The following is a 6,000-nucleotide window of genomic DNA, read 5'->3' as shown; positions in this document are numbered from 1 at the left end:
CATGACTTCATCTTTTCTGACAGCTGCATAGTATTCCATTGTATAGATGTACCAAAGTTTCTTTAACCAATCATCTGTTTTGGGGCACTCTGGTTTTTTCCAGATTGTGGCTATTGTAAACAGTGCTGTAATGAATATAGAAATGCAGATGTCATTTCTACTATACCTTTTTGCCTCTCCGGGATATATTCCCAGGAGTGGTATTGCTGGGTCAAATGGAAGCTCAATTTCTAATTTTTTGAGAATCATCCATATTGTTTTCCAAAAGGGCTGAACCAGTTGGCATTCCCACCAGCAGTGAAGGAGAGTCCCTTTCTCCCCACATCCATGCCAACACCGGTTGCTTTTGTTTTGGGATGTGGGCCAGTCTCTGTGGTGTGAGATGATATCTCATTGTTGTTTTGATCTGCATCTCCCTGATGATTAGTGATGTTGAAAATTTTCTCATGTGCCTCTCAGCCATTCGGATTTCTTCTTTGGGAAAGTTTCTGTACATTTCATCACCCCATTTTTTGATTGGGTTGGCAGTTTTCTTCTTGTGAAGTTCAACCAGTGCATTGTATATACTTGATATCAACCTTTTATCGGATGGGTACTGCGTAAATATCCTTTCCTATTCTGTAGATTGTCTTTGTATTTTGGTCACTGTTTCTTTTGAGGTACAGAAGCTTCTTGGTTTGAGATAGTCCCATTTATTTATCTCTGTTTTCACTTGCTTGGCTAGTGGTGTGTCATCTTTGAATTGAAGAACGTTGGCTTCAATGTCGTGGAGGGTTTTGCCGGCCTTGTCTTCAATGTATCTTAGGGATTCTGGTCTGATATAATGGTATTTAATCCATTTTGATCTGACTTTTGTACATGGTGATAGGTGGAGATCTAAATGGCTCAGAAGTCTTAGAAGAGATGTGGGGAGTGTAAATTGCTACAATTTGTTTCTAGGACTTTGGCCACACAGATAAGTAGCATTAAAAATGTTCATAAGACACTATAGGAGGTAAGTTACTTGCTTTGCAACCCCAGTACCTCAAAAGGTCCCCTGAGTACCAGTAGGCCAAAAACAGACCCTGAGCAGATATGGCTCACATCCTCCAACCCATGCAAATGTTGAAACCAGCCAGGGATATAACTCAGTAGTATTTGCCTTGCATACTGAGGTTCTGTGTTTAATCCCTGCACCACACACCCACACCCACACACACACACCCACACACACACACACACACACACACACACACACACACACACACACACACGCTCGCGTTTTTACCTCAACTCAACTTATATACCATTTCTGGATATTAAGTAATGAGATGTATCCAAGCAATCATGTAAAACGATACTTATCTCAAGGCAAGTTACAATAATAAAAACAAACCTATACAAATGTTCAACAAGAATTAGTTAGTACAATATGTTATAGTATAACAAGCGGTAGAAGATTATATAACATGCACATTCATCTTTGGAGGAATATGCAACAACATGGAAAAACTCAACAAAATGTTAAAATTTGCAAAAATATTTTAAGAATTTATACACAGAAAAATGAAACAATAGAAACAAATTCATGCATTGAAGTTTTCTCTTTTGGGGGGACCGGACTGATAGTACAGCAGGTAGGAAGTTTGCTTTGCATGCAGCCAATCCAGTTTCAAACCCCAGCATCCCATATCCCATATGGTCCCCCCAAATACCGCCAGAAGTAATTCCTGAGTGCAGAGCCAGGGGTAACCCCTGGGCATCGCTGAGTGTGAACCAAAAAGAAAAAAAAAATTCTCTTTTTAGTGGGCTTATTGAAAAATTTTGTACTTTCACAGCTAAAATATTTTATTTTTTTGCCAAAAGCTCACTGCAGTTCCTAGTCAGCACAAAGCTTCTTCCGGCAAGCCCCAAAGGACAGGAGAGAAGCGCTTACAAAAGAAACTGTGTCAGAGGGAATCCAAGGACCACATTCAGACTAGTGATTCCCAAGAGAGCATCTCAGCATCCCAAGGCAGGGTGTGAGGCTTTCCTGAGAACTGCAGTCAGTTCAGTGGGCCCCTCATTCATCTGCCACTGAGACTGCAAGTTAGTGGCCTCCTCTGCTTCCTCGTTCTTCCCTCAGCCTCTAGGAAACTGGAATTCTAAAATACGCGCTTCCCGTCTTGTACGACAGTGAAGATCATAAAGCAGGGCAGCAGTGCTATATAAACCATAAGCAATGAAAAAATATAAAATAAATGCAAGACAGCATGAAAACCAAAAAAATGCAAAAACAATTCCCAAAATGATGATACTATTTAAGCTTCTACTTACTAAGATGTTCGGAACTTCCCATCTGGGGCAGCAGAATCTTAGTTGAAAAGGAGCCTCCAACCAGTCCAGCTGCCTACTGTGTATGAAACTCAATGTAAGGGGTTTTTGTTCTTTTGTTTTTGATGCAGGGGGTCATGGAGATTACAAAGAATTTGTATACTTGGCACAGTCCCAACTCTGACCTGAGCCTTCCTAAATCAGCTACTATTCATCCTGAGAATGGTTTGTTGCAAACTTAAGTACCTCTGGGAAAACAAAACAAAATTAAAAACAAACAACAACAACAAAAACAATCTCTCTCTCACTTACTCTCTCAAAGTGTTTCCAACACAGTACCAGATAGAAGGGGAGAGTGCATATGACAGTGGCAGAGCGAGAGGGGGCTAGGAGAGAGGAATATTTCCACCTGATTGGGAGCCGAGAGCCCCTGGTAAGCAGAATCATGCTTCCCTCCCCACACAATTTCCATGTTCTAATCCCAAACCCTCATAATAGGCGACTTCCGTAAAAAGTGATGTCAGGACCATGGGTGGGGAGATTAGCTTGCCTTTGCCAAGGAATCACGATCATGCTCAAGAATAGAATAAAGGGAGAAACAATCAAGAGAGACATGATTGCAGATGGATGATGCAATATGTGGAGTCTCCACCCTCTGTGGTGGGCTTTGACGATGCACAAAGTGGACCAGGCCTGCTTCTAGAAACTGGGAGAGAAAAGGAAACAAGTTCTCTCCTAGAGTCTCTAGAAAGAAACTTGAGTTAATTACCTAGATTTAACTTAGTTAAATAGCTTTTGGAGGTTAGCAAACTTCCTGCAGAGACACCATGTTACTTCAATGTGGAGCCAAGACCATAAATTGTAATAGCAAAAAAAAGTTATCAAATAGGTGTCAGTTGTCAGTGTCTTTGCCATCAGCTGGACACAACAGGATCCAAAAATCCATTGCTTTCATTAGGGAACCCTCAAGAACTGTTAGAAATACTTTGGATGAAGAAAGTGTACGATCAAAGCCTCATTAGCGGATGTTTGGAAGGGAACCAGGACTAGGAGTCAGCATGATGCCATAAAGAATTTGGCAGGATAAGCAGCACCTCAGTGGACACTGGACAGAAATCCTGGGGCAGATGAGAAGTACTGCACTGTGGAGGAGGGGGTGGAGGTGGGGTCAGTAAAGGCAAGGAACAGCCCTCAGACCAGGGATTTCACCTTCACCTGTGCCAAGAAGTATCCAATACCCTGTCTATTTCCAAGATACCACCTAAGAACAAATGCACAGAGCCTTTGAGTGGAAAAGAAACAGCCCGAGCAAACTATTTTGATGGCACTTAAAAAAAATTCTTATATGTAAACCAGATGAGATTGTTGCCTTTGAATGAAAATTCTTTTTTGTTTCTGGCACCATCAGGAGGAAGGGGGTTTAGATCATGAACTCAAGAGCACATGTGAGGCCCCAAGTTTGGTCCCCAACACTGCATGACATCTCTCCCAAACACCATGGGCGTTTGTCACTTGTGGCCCTCGTTGTCATCTCCAAATGATTGCTTGGAATGGTGCCCAGTGTTGCAGCATTACTGGCTGTGATGCTTTTTTTTTTTAAAAAAAGAAAACATTTATGTACTATATTGACATAGCCATGAACTAAAATGAATTATTTATTCTCCATCCCCCCCCCCCCACACACACAAGCCATAACATGGGGCTGGTGACCATCTTGGTGAGATTATGGAATTGCCCCTTTGTGTACTGAACACTCTCCTGCATCTACCATTTTCCTCATATTCCAAAACCTTTTTGGTTTGGGGGCAATACGAAGTGATGCTCAAGGGTTACTTCTGACTCTGAAATCAAGAATTACTCCTGGGGTGCTCAGAGGATCACATGACACGCTGGGCATCGAACCTGGGTCACTTGCATGCAAGGCAAGTGCCCTATCTGCTGTACTCTTCCAGAACCCTTAGTGTCACCAAGAGTCATGATCACAAGGCCTAGGGGGCTAGAACATACAGGAACCCCAGGTTTGACCCCCAGAATTCCCTGGTCTACTGAGCAGCCCTGAGAGTAAGCCCCCTACCCTCTCCCGTTGCCAACTGTGACAGAGAGATCTTATTTGAAAATAGCTCATAAATCTAAGAAAACATAATCTCCATGATTGTCAGTTGATCAGAAGAGCCAGGCCAAGTTTTTACCAACTGACAACCACAGAAGGCTTTGCTTTTCCATGGAGTACACAGCAGGTGACTGGATGTTTCACTGGTTACTGGAGAGAGCTGTGCTGGGTGTATATCATCCTGAAGTATTGCGCTTGAGAAATCTCCCAATGGTCATGTACCTTCTGGGGCACAACCATTCACTGTACCTGTGACTGTGTATACTTCCATCACCATCACGCGACATTTTATACCTCATTAGAAGAGAAAAGTGAACCTCTTAAGAATTTGAGCTGAAAATGATTGTACTTTTTCAGACTTGGTCAGATAAAAACCTAGTACACAGAGAGAATACCAAGAACTCCCCTGCTGAGCTGTAACCGCAGGTTTCAACTCTGTGGACCACACTGCATCCTTGGAGAGAAGATCCAAGTGGCGTAATGAGATTCCCTATCAGAATCTTTTGAAAAAGTTTGCAATACTAGGTGACCTTGTTCCCAACTATATAGTGGGATTTCTTCTCACAGGGCTAATTGATAGAAATAGGCCCAATGCCCAAAAGCAGGAGGGCAGCGGATAAAAACCGCAAGGGATAAAAACCGCAAGGGATAAAAACCGCAAGGGCAAAGGCCAGGTGTGGGGAAGGGTCAACTCCCAATCAAAGGGGAGTGCAAGATGGTTTTGTTGTTGAAATGCAGGAAAACCATTTTTTCAGCTCCGAGTCCCCTTTCTCTCTGATGGCATAGTTCTTTGATCTTATAATCGACAAGGAGCGTTTTGCTAAGTTCACAATTACTGAGTTTTTAAAACCAAATCAGCAGCCTGACTAGGGAAGTACAATGTTTGTTTCTGTGCTGGGGGATATCAGGGATTGGCGCCCTCTAATAATTTCATGCTGCTACAATTTATTCGAGGTGCCAGAAACTGAGTTTCGACTGCCATCTGGTGGTCATTGAACATCTTTTAGAAAGCTAAGTAGGGTTTGTCCTCTTCATCTCTACTAAAAACGTTTACAGAGATATACACACCTTAAGTAAATTCTTAATGTGACCATGTCATAGAGAAACATAAACACATTGGGGCTGCTGGAAATGAATTTTACTATTTAGACTAACTCCCTTGTGGATGTAAAATCAGACACTGAGAGGTAATAGAAAATGATGATGGATCAAGATTTACAAGAACTCTCTATTCATGATCTGTCTATTATAGTTAAATATAGTTTAAGAGTTAAGAGCACGGGGCTGGAGTGATAGCACAGTGGGTAGGGCGTTTGCCTTGCACGCGGCCGACCTGGGTTCGACTCCCAGCATCCCATATGGTCCCCTGAGCAATGCCAGGATAATTCCTGAGTGCATGAGCCAGGAGTGACCCCTGTGCATCGCCAGGTGTGACTCAAAAACCAACCAAACAAAAAACCCAAATCAAATCTGTTGGAGAAGTGAAGAGTCAAGAGCACAGGCTCTGGGCTGGAGAGACAGCTCCAAAGCTGAGCACAAGCTCTGCATGAAGGCAGCCCGGGTTTGAGCTCCAGCACTGCCAGGAAGCCCCAGGGAAG

The sequence above is a fragment of the Sorex araneus genome, chromosome 4 (assembly GCF_027595985.1).
Source record: "Sorex araneus isolate mSorAra2 chromosome 4, mSorAra2.pri, whole genome shotgun sequence".
NCBI classification, from domain to species: Eukaryota; Metazoa; Chordata; class Mammalia; order Eulipotyphla; family Soricidae; genus Sorex; species Sorex araneus.
This window is presented reverse-complemented; position numbering follows the sequence as displayed.